The sequence below is a fragment of the Psittacula echo genome (genome assembly GCF_963264785.1).
Source record: "Psittacula echo genome assembly, chromosome: 19".
Lineage (NCBI taxonomy): Eukaryota > Metazoa > Chordata > Aves > Psittaciformes > Psittacidae > Psittacula > Psittacula echo.
Window position 1 is genome coordinate 6,068,183 of NC_137755.1, and position 11,355 is coordinate 6,079,537.

At 52.6% G+C, this 11,355-nt stretch overlaps 1 pseudogene across 1 annotated transcript; it reads left to right on the forward strand.

The window, feature by feature from the left end:
• Nucleotides 1–3,592: 3,592 nt before the first annotated feature.
• Nucleotides 3,593–4,552, forward strand: LOC308228606 (olfactory receptor 14A16-like; annotated as a pseudogene). Its single transcript has one exon. The product of its transcript is annotated as an olfactory receptor 14A16-like (transcript).
• Nucleotides 4,553–11,355: the final 6,803 nt, after the last annotated feature.

Consider the following 11,355-nt stretch of genomic DNA (forward strand, 5'->3'; position numbering starts at 1 on the left):
CTGGCAAGGCTGTGGAATAACACCGGGCATTCCAGAATGCGCAGGTGCTCTGGAACTGTGCTAAAGCCCTCAGGAGCCTGACCACCATTCAGAAAGGTGGCAAAAGCCATGGTGGACCTTGGAAGCCCTCCAGGTATTCCAGCCTCAGGGATCGTTATCAGACTTGCTCATGCTCCTTCACCATCAGAGCCGCTTCCCACGGAAACTCCTGGAATTGTCCCCAAGTAAGTCCAGAGTCTGTTCTCTGCTGCTGGCCTTCCTCATGCCCTTTAGCATCTGAGTCCCCACTATTGCATGCTCATGGCAGCCAAGGCTGACACTGATGATCACATCCTGACCAGCTTTTCCAGGGGTGCATCACCCCTCTTGGCCTGCCCTGCACCTGTGTTAACCGGTTGTGCCAAGACCCTCCACACTGTTGCACCCTGTTGCTTTGCATGGCCAGGGACTGCCAGGGCAATTACCTGCAAGGTACCTGCTCATTAGCCTGGAGGCTTCCTCAGGTGCTGACAAAAGACCTTTTCTGTTTCCCCTCCCTGAGCAAGTAGTTTGTAACTGGGAGCATCATGTCTCTCTCACCAACTCCTCTGATCCTCAGTCACAAAAGCCAACCCAACCTGTTCCGTGTCACACAGAGGACCTCCAGAAATCCAAGTTTCCCCTTCATGCAGGGGGCATCCACCCTCCTCATCCTTCTTGTCTCCATGCTACACCTCTTGGGGTTCCAGCCATCAAAGGGACATGAGACTACCTGTACAATTCTCTCCTTACAGAGCTAGATCTAGGGAACAGCATTTTAAATGATGCCTCACAGAGTCCAGTGCATTTTCTCCTGGGACAGCAACAGACCAGCAGGTCTGTTTTTCTGGTGAAAAACATTCTCTCAGCACCTTGGATGCTGCCCCTTTGGTTTCATGGACTCGTAAGGCTGTAGTCTGCAAAGACCCTAACCCCTGACTTGATCCCCATCCAGTGCTGGTTGTTTCCCTTTCCCATCCAGGGTCCCTTCTCAAAGCACAAAGTCCTGAGAGATCTTGCTGGTGGTAACTGAGGCAAAGAGGAGATAGGCTGTCTGAGATCTACCTGCATGTACTCTTGCTTTATTTAGTGGTGGTCCTGTGTTGTTTCTTCTTTAACTGTTCCCGAAGTAGGAGCATCTCATCCTGGTGCTCTTCAATTCCTGTTTGAGCTTGTCTGAGATTTGCTATGACCCATCGCTGTGCATAAAGGATGCTGTCTCTGAAAGCCAGATGTAGCCAAGCACACAGTTAAAATGCTTGGGCTGTTCCTTAGCTGAATCATCAAGGGAGTGAGTAAAGACCCTGCAGTGATGTACTTTGTGTTCACTCAATGCCTGCAGCTAAAGGGTGGCAGAAAGGACAGACCTGGCATCACTGATAGCAACTGATGCCTGATGCCTCTGAGCGCTTACAAGAATATTCCCAACGATATTGTCTTGTCTCTATATCAGCCTGCACGTATCTTTGGCCTGTCTCTATAACTTGCATGTAACTTTGACCAGCCCTGTAATGCCAACTGTCACCAGAGATTTGCACCCAGACATGTCACTCCTTTGCTGAGACAAAGCTCCCTCATGTAGGCGCCTTTTCAAGGAAGACCTGACCAGAGGCAGGAGGAATCCTACCTCCTGTGGGTTTGTGGTGTTCATGGGAGGGAGCCGAGTCCCCTTCCAGTCCCAGGCCTACAGACTTAGGAGGAGATGCCTCAAGTAACCAGGGTGAATCCACTCCATCAGCAAGGGTAAAGGAGATTCCAGCCTGTCCTTGCCTGGCTGTCCTAATGATGGGACAAGAAACAGGCTGCCCACAGAAGTGGTTGTGTCACCATTCCTGGAGGCCTTTAAAAGACATGGAGATGTGGCACTTGTTGACATGGATCAGAGGTGGACTTGACAGTTTTTGGTTAAGAGCTAGAGTTGATCTTCAGTGTCTTTTTGAATCTAAATGATTCTGTAATTCTGAGAAACTCTGTTTACACCAAACTCCATCTCTCAGCAGAGAAATGACACTGCAGGAAGGCAGTGTGTCTGCCAGCTGAGGGACGGAACATCAGTGCATGCTTCATGCTCTTAACAATGGGGTTCCTCTGGAGCCCCAGGGAGACCTGGAGGGAGCCCAGTGGGGCAGAGGCAGAGCCACCTTGGGCTGGGCCTCTCCTGATGAGCTGGGAGCAAGGGGAGACCTGCGAGCCTCAGAGAGCTTAAAGGCACTTGGCAGTGGAGGATGCTGAGAGCTCCCTGCAGGAGAAACCTTCCCAGCCCTGTGCATGGTAAGGCTCTGGGTGCAGGGCAATGCAGCCGCAGTTCCTGGAGGGATCTCCTCAAGCTGCTGCCTCGCACAGTCCATGGGATCTGTCAGGAGGACTCTCTTGGTTTCTCTGTGTAGATAAGGAGGAGGATGTGCTGCAGAGCAGGGCTTTCCTCTGCACCATGTGAGGGACAGGACAAGGCAGGTCCCTTTTCCCGGGGCTGGCTGCAGGCTGTGAATGTGGGTGTGCAGGCAGGGGTGCCCAGCGCTGTCCTTGCCAGCAGGGTGCCTGCAGCCCAGGGGCTGTGTGCAGGGGCAAGGACTCTGCTGCCTGCCAGGGTCAGCACTCAGCCTGCCCGGGAGCTGCCCAGGAGCTCCCCACGTTGATAGTGGAGAAGCTGTTGGGGAAGGCACAACCCCTGGCAGGGAAGGAAAAGTGTTCTTGTGCACTGGAGAGGGTGCTGTGTGGGTCAGGGCTGCTCAGAGCTCCACATCACTCTGAGCACATTTGCAGAGGATCCTTCTGAAAGACACTGAGGCAGTGTTTACCAGATAGGGAAGGATTCAGAGCTTTGATGTTTTTCACTCTTGGTGGCCAGGTTGGGCAGTGGGAGCTGGGAATTTCCTTCTCTGCTTTGGAGAAGGCACCGAGAGTCTTGTCAGGACTTGTGTGAGCTGCTGCTGAGCCCCTGAGGAGGCAGAGCTGCCCCTGGGCAGAGCCCTGCTGCCGGGAGGGGTGTGCAGGGCAGAGCTGAGCACACAGCCCATGGGATGGGCTCTGGGAGCACTGAGAGGGAGCAGAGCTGGGCCCAGAGCAGCAGCTCCTGGCAGGGACAGCTCCAGGCAGCAGAGACATGGGCAGGGAGTGGGGGGAAAGGGCAGCCCAGGCCTGGGCAGCTCTCTTGGTGCCTGGCACTGGAGGTGGCTGCTGGCCATGCTCTGCTGCGCAAGGAGCTGACTGTTCCTCTAGAAATTGCAGGGCAGCTGAGAACCAGAGTGATGGACTCTGCAGCAATCTTGAGTAGGCACTAACCCACAGACAGCTGAGCCCTTTTGTCTCTCCCATGCTCAGACTCTTCACAGTTGCCTTCAAAATACTTTTTATCCCTAAAATGTCACTTATCAGGTGTTACACTGGGAAAAAAAACAAACCAAACAACCTCAGAGATAATCACAACCAACTCACGCTGAGCCTCTCCTCTGTACCCTTAAAGTGTTCAGAGTTGTGAGAGTGTAAATTGAACTTCAGTATCTGACATCCCTCCTGTCCTAACACGACACTGCTCTTTTCTCTTGTGGCAGTGCCTCATGCCCAGAGGCAGCAGATGTCCAACGGCAGCTCCATCACCCACTTCCTCCTCCTGCCATTCGCAGACACGCGGGAGCTGCAGCTCTGACACTTCTGGCTCTTCCTGGGCATCTTCCTGGCTGCTCTCCTGGGCAACGGCCTCATCATCACCAGCACAGCCTGCGACCAGCACCTCCACACCCCCATGTACTTCTTCCTCCTCAACCTCTCCCTGCTGGACCTGGGCTGCATCTCCACCACTGTCCCCAAATCCATGGCCAATTCCCTGTGGGACACCAGGGCCAACTTCTATACAGGTTGTGCTGCACAGATCTTTTTCTTTCTCTTTTTCATGTCAGCCGAGTTTTCCCTCCTCACTGTCATGTCCTACGACCGCTACGTGGCCATCTGCAAGCCCCTGCACTACGGGAGCCTCCTGGGCAGCAGAGCTTGTGTCCACATGGCAGCAGCTGCCTGGGGCGCTGGGTTTCTCACTGCTCTGCTGCACACAGCCAATACATCTTCACTCACCCTCTGCCGAGGCAATGCTGTGGAGCAGTTCTTCTGTGAAAGCCCCCAGATCCTCAAGCTCTCCTGCTCACATTCCTACCTCAGGGGAGTTGGGCTTCTTGTGCTTGGTTTCTGTTTGGCACTTGGCTGTTTTATGTTCACTGTGAGTTCCTATGTGCAGATCTTCAGGGCTGTGCTGAGGATCCCCTCTGAGCAGGGAAGACGCAAAGCCTTTTCTATGTGCCTCCCTCACCTGGTCAGCACTTCAGCATTTGCCTACCTGAAGCCCCTCCCCGTCTCCTCCCCATCCCTGGATCTGGTGGTGTCAGTGCTGTACTCGGTGGTGCCTCCAGTAGTGAACCCCCTCATCTACAGCCTGAGGAACCAGGAGCTCAAGGATGCTGTGAGGAAGATGGTGACTGGATGTGTTTCAGCCGGCATACACTGCCTGCTTTCCTCTAAAAAGGGCTGCCAGTGTAGGTCATGACAGGCCAAATCTGTCTTTGCTGCTTTACATTTGTTTTCCTCTTTCAATTTTTGGTGATGTTGTCTTCATAGAAATGTCAATTTTCATCCCGTGCTTCTTAAGTAGACACTCGTGTTGTGTGACCAACAGATTTTGTGTCACTATGGGGCTCTCACTGTATTTAAGGGAAATAAATGATCCTGCAGCACCTTCTGCTCTGTGCTATGTCCTCACATGGCAGGAATGAAGGGGAATGAAATCAGCTTTCTGGCTGCTCCAGCTCCGGGGTGGCTGCTCTGTGCCTGGAGCAGGAAGAGCTCTTGAGGAGTCCAAGGGCCAGGGCTGTTGTGCTGGTGTGGGGAGATGGGATGGCATGGGGGAGCTGCAGAGCTCTCAGGGTGTCCTGGGCAGGAGAGCAGGGGACACAGGGGTCCCTGCAGGGGACTCCCCTGCAATGGCCCAGGCTGGGGCTGCCTGGCTGGGAGCAGCCCATGGGAAAGGTCTGGGTGGGCAGGAGCTGGACAGGAGGCAGCGTGTGCCCTGGCAGCAAGGGAGGACAGCAGCATGGCGGGCTGTATGACCAGGAGCACGGCAGGAGAGCAAGGGAAGGGATGCTCTGGAATACTCCATCCAGGTTTCAGATCCCCAATTCAGGAACGCTATTGGCAAGCAGGAGTGGGTTTAGCAATAGGCCCTCAGAACGGGCAGGGACTGGAGCACGATGCCTGTGGGGAGAGACTGGGGGAGCTGGGCTTTTCCAGCCCAGAGAAGGGAAGGCTGATGGGGACCTGAGATCTTGGGAAGGGAAGGCTGTTGGGGACTGGCTGCCTGTACCAGCAAGGAGGACATGGAGAATACAGAGCCAGGCTCCTGACAATGGTGCCTGGTGGGAGGACAAAAGGCAATGGGGGAGAGTGACAGAGGAGAGGCTCTGCCAGGACATCAGAAAACCTTGTTCCCCTAGGCTCAGGCAAGGGCTGCATCAGGTCACCCAGAGAGGCTGTGCAGTCTCTGGCCTTGAGGATTTCCAACTCAGGCTAAATTAAGCCTTGAACCACTAGCTGTGACCCTGTTCCTGACGAGTTGGACTTAAGAACTCCTGGGGTCCCTACCAACCTCTGTTCTCTTATGATCCTACAATGATAGGTTTATGAAGGGCCCTAAAGTTGCTCTGAGGGCTGGAGCACATCTCTGATGAAGAGGCTGAGAGAGCTGAGGGTGCTGAGCCTGGAGAAGAGAATGTTCCAGTGAGACATCCTAGCAATCTGCCCATACTTAGACAGGGCCTACAAGAAATCTGGAGAGGGGCTTTCTACAAGGGTGTGCAGTGACAGGACAAGGGGAAATGGCTTCAGCTGAAAAAAAGGCAGATTTAGCTTGGACATTAGGAGGAAGTTCTTCTCTGTGAGAATGCTGAGGTGCTCACAGGGGGTGCCCAGGGAAACTGTGGCTGCCCCATGGCTAGCCATGTTCAAGGCCAGGTTGGATGGGAGTCAGGTTTGCTCTGAAGCTGTGCTTTGCCCAGCTCTGACGTTCACAAGGGATGTCAGATGAAATCCCAGAATCATTTCATTTGAAAAGACCAATGAGAACATCGAGTCCAGCCATTAACTGCTGTGCTCTAAGGGCTGGAGCACGTCTCCGATGAAGACAGGCTGAGAGAGATGGGGGTGTTCATCCTGGAGAAGAGAAGGTTCCAGGGAGACACCTCAGCATCTGCCCATAGCTAAACAGGGCCTACGAGAAATCTGGAGAGGGGCTTTTTAGAAGGGTGTGCAGTGACAGGACGAGGGGCAATAGATTTAAGCTGAAAAAAGGGAGATCAAGCTTGGACATTTGGAGGAATTTTTTCTGTTTGAGGGTGGTGGGACACTGGCACAGGGTGCCCAGAGGATCTGTGGCTGCCCCATTCCCGACAGTGTTCAAGGCCATGTTGGCTGGGAGTCATCTTATGTCTGAAGCAATGCTTTGTCCATCTCTAATGTTCTCAAGGGATGTGAGATGAAATCCAACTTGATTGTAAAGTTCTCTACTTGTACTCATGACTCGCATGAGTCTGGTCTGCACAAGAGAGGCTCAGCATGGCCGTAGAGTCACTTGGACTGTGTTATTAATTTACGGGCATAACATTGCTGAGGTTGGTTTTTTTCCGGGGGGTTATAAAACATTCTCTGTATGACTGAAAACCTGAAGAGTATTGAAATAGGGAGAAGTCCTCAGCTTTTTGCAGATTAGTGCAGAGGCAGGAGAGCTGCAGTGTCCATCAGTCCTTTCCCATTTCCCCTGTGCTCAAACTTCCACAGATCACGGAGGTCTCATGGGGAGAAGCAAAGGACTGTGCCCAGCAGAGCATGGCCAGCAGCCACCTCCAGTGCCAGACACCAAGAGAGCTGCCTGAACGCACCCTCCCCAGGCCTGGGCTGCCCTTTCCCCCCACTCCCTGCCCATGTCTCTGCTGCCTGGAGCTGTCCCTGCCAGGAGCTGCTGCTCTGGGCCCAGCTCTGCTCCCTCTCAGTGCTCCCAGAGCCCATCCCATGGGCTGTGTGCTCAGCTCTGCCCTGCACACCCCTCCTGGCAGCAGGGCTCTGCCCAGGGGCAGCTCTGCCTCTGCAGGAACCTCACACCTGGCACCCCATGGATCCATCAATGGTCAATGGAGAAACATGGTCACCCCCTGAGGAAAGCCTTGAGAGCTTCTTAACTCTTCAGTGAGTTACTGGTGGCAATGAGCAGTGTGCAGGGAGGTGAGGGAGGGTGGAGGGAAGTCAGCAAGAAGCAAGGTGATGGTTCAGGGCTTTAACCAATCCTTACAAGCAGGACGGAGCCCAGCAATGGAGAGCAGTTGATGTTTGTAGGTGGAGGAGGAGGAGGTGTTCCTGGAGTGTGGCTGCAGACCCTGGACAAACCAGAGGCTATCTGAGAAGTTTCCCTCATGGGAACATGCCTCAGCGTGGCCCATGGGGAATGCCCACTGCTGGGGGTGCCTGAACACTGCTCCTCATGCCCCATGAGCCGACCTCCCTGTCTGCCTCTCCTGCACTACCCAAACTTGCCTGGAATGCAGGATCCATCCCTGAGCCTGGAGAATGCAGGAAACTCCTGAAGGGAGGTGCTACTGCTACAGTGGAAGTGCAAAGCTTCTGTGAGACACTTGTGAGTGCGGGCAGAGAGAGGGGTGTGCACAGCAGAGAGGGTGCTACAGGCAGGAAGCTGTCCCAGATGAGGTGCCCTGTCCCCTGAACATGGGGTACCTTGCACCCAAGGACACCACCTTTACTTCTGGCTCTTGCCAGGAAGGTCTCAATCCAGACCATTCCCTTTTCCCACTGCTCTCCCATGGTGCTTAGTTCTCTACCCTGATGGCATCACCCATTCCTCTAGAAGCCTCCTGTAGATGGCCTTGCTGAGGGATATTCACTCCACCTGCTGAATTGACACTATAGTAGCAGCCTACAACTACTTGAAATGTGGCTTCAGAGATGATGGAGTTTTCTTGCTAGCAGGAAGAGAAGGAAACCTCTACAAAGTGCAGCTTGGAAGGTTCATACCAGAAGTTAGGAAAGAGAAATGTCTCTCCAAAGGTGGAGTTGTGGTGCAAGAGGTCACCCAGAGGGACTCTGGCTCAGCCCATGGCTTTGTGTTTCAAGGAGCAGACAGGGATGGATGCAGAGATGTGACTGAAGGTACAGAAATGCCAGGTGAGAGCCAGGTGGGAAAGCAAGATGGGTGTCAACAGCCTGAAGGGAAAGAGGTGCAGGCATGGGCCAGTGCAGGACAGTCTGCAGCAGAGATGAGTGAGGATTCTGGCAAGGCTGAAAGGCCCAAAAGAACAAAAGGTCTCTGTGCCCTGGGCTATGGCAGTTGCCTCTTTCATCAAGGCCTATGAGGAGAACTTTCTTTCTCAGGATTTCAGGCTCTACTTCTCCAAGGGCTGTGGTCAGGGCTTGGCCTTTCTGCTTCATCAAACAAACCAAGGATTTTCTCACCACCAGACACCTGCATTTTGCCTTTGCCTCCCAGTAATCACAGCCTCCAGTTACTTGCTTTAAGGAGTCCCTGGGGAGGCTTTGTCAGTAACAGCCCTCAGTGGGGCCCATTAATGCTGAAGGGACTTGGGGCTTTGTTTCTGACTTGGACTTCTTGAGAGGTTTCCTCAGTCTCCTCTCAGCACCTGAGGTTCATGGACTCAGCCCAAATACCCAATGGGGCTCATTAAAAACTTTGGGTCTTGTCAAGCATTGCAGATTGCACAGCACATTGTAGGATTCCGAGTGCAGGAAGATTGCAAAGAGTTGAATTAGGAATCAGGATAAAATTAGGGATAGAATTAGGATAGAATTTGGGATAAAAGTTATTTGAGCGTGTTTATTTTCTTACTCTTCAATTTAGAAACTTCTGTGACTTCTGCAATGCCTGGCACAGGGATCACTGGAACCTGCCAGGGCCCTGCCACCTTCCACAATGCTCGACGGGCTTGCGCGGGCCTTGCCAGAGCCAGGCAGGTCCCCTTGTGCTGAGCTCCCAGGGACAGCACCAGCAGCTGCGCTGCCCAGGGGCTGCTCCTGCCCTGACACCTTCTCAGCACCTCTGACACCAGCAGCTCCTGCACACAGAAGGCTCCTGCTTCGCCCCCAGCACCTCTGCAGGCAGAGCTCAGCTCCAAGCACAGGAACAAGCCCAGCGCCTCCTCCTCACCCATCCCCTGCTCCTACAGCTGGGATGGCACCAGCACATCTCCTGACAGCTTCTCCTCCCTTTAGAGCACGCACCCACAATGTGTTTCAAGGCAACACTAAAACAGGATTGCAAAGTCAAAGAACACGTACCTGGATGCGCAGGGCAGCCATGGGAGATGCAGCCTCCCGAGGGAGGGGTCTCCTCTGCACTGGTTCCTGCAGGGCTCTGGCTCCTTCAATAGCCCACGCTCAGCGTGGGGGCCCCGTCACAATGGGCGTCTCCACAGCGACCACCACGGCTTTGTGATGGTGGCAGCATCGTGCCCATGGCACTGGGCAACCAAGGGCTGGGACTGGGTGAGCTTTAAGGTCCCTTGCACCGCAAACCAGGCTGTGGCTGTGTGACTGTAAAACACGATCTGCATTTGGCTGCAGAAGAGCTCTCAGCACTGTCTCAGCCCCAGGATCATGTGCAGACATTTGTGCAGAACATCCTGGCTCTGCTGGTGACCCCATTCAGGGCAGGTCAGGCCTGCAGAACAGCCAGGATCGAGGGCATCACTGCCACCTCCTCCGAAAGAAGACCAAGGGCTGAGCCTTGAGGAACCCCTGCTGTGCTTAATCAGTGCTGTCTGCATTGATGACCAGTGTAAAAGATGTGTCTGCAGGATTAAAGAGTTTCTTACGGAAGGAAACACTTCCAGTGCAGGCATGTTTCCTGGCCCTAAGTACCACCTCCCAAGATCTGGAGTACATCTTTTTGTATTGCAAAATGTTATTGTATCCAAACGCAATAAGTCATTCTTGAATTGTGTGACATGGTGATGACTATGAAAATGATGCCAAGTCATGTCTGGCACCTGTTTCATAGGTATCTTCTTAATGCATACAGAAGCTGAGATAAGCTTAAGCAATGGCTCTCTTGCTTTAGCCCATTGCAGGACATCTTGTATCTCTTCAGATGACTGCAATGAAACAAGAGGCTGGCTCCAATGTGCCATTAGGGTGGAGAGGTTTCCCTGGAACTCCTTCCTATCATGTATCATTGATGTGTGATGCTAAAGCTGTTTCCCTGGAACACATAGGAACCAGACTTGAGCAAGGAAGGTCAAAGTGAAATGAAAGCAGCAGTGCTCATCTCAAGCTTTGTTCACAGCTCTCCAACAGGAGAGTAAGTTGGAATTGGAATGGTTGTTAGGACCTTGCTCCTTTCCAATGTGAAAATCATGCCATGAGGAATAACGCTTTAAAGAACCTGGTGTTCTCTCTTTGAAGAGAAACAAATGAAGACAGCAATCCCATTCAAAGACCGTATCTCTCAATGCATTCTTCTGTTCAGAAACATTCTTGTCTGCCTTTTTGGTTTTCTTCTTTCCAGAGCCCTGTGGAGAGAAAGTGGCGGCTGGCTCTGTCCCAGTTCCTCAGGTGGTCTCACTTGGAATCCCTCTTCCAGGGAAAGCTAACCATGAAGTAGACACAAATGCTATTCTAGAACTGAAATCAGGTCTGAAGAAGAGCTTTGAATCCAGGTAAAAACTTCTCTTACGTGTTCATGTGAAACTTTGAGCCTCCAGACTTTTGTTTGCGTTTTATGATGATTTTTATGAGGGTGCATTTCATTAAGGAACTTAGAAAATTAACCAACATGTTTAAATACACCAACTCTACTTGCACTTAATTTGATGCATTTAAACAAAATTACCAACATATGAGTTATTTCATACATGGCAGGAGTCTTGATTGCTTCCAAGATCAAGTTCATAAGCTGTTGCATTTTGCTTTGACTGCAAAAAACAGTGCGTGAAAGTCAAGTATCTTTCATTAATTTCTCATCCATGTCCTCTGTGGACCATTGGCCTTCACCCACAGCCCAGGAGATAAATGTCAGAGGCTGAGAGAGCTGAGCTTGTTCAGCCTGGAGAAGAGAAAGCTTCTTAAGGGGAGACCTTAGAGCAGCTACCAAAGCCAAAGCTACAAGAAACCTGGAGAGGGGCTTTGGACAAGAGCCTGTAGGGACAGGACAAGGGAATGGCTTTAACCTGCCAGAGGGAAGACTGAGATGAGCTCTTAGGCAGAAGTTCTTCCTTGTGAGGGTGCTGAAGCAGCAGCACAGGGTGCCCAGAGAAGCTGTGGCTGCCCCATCCCTGG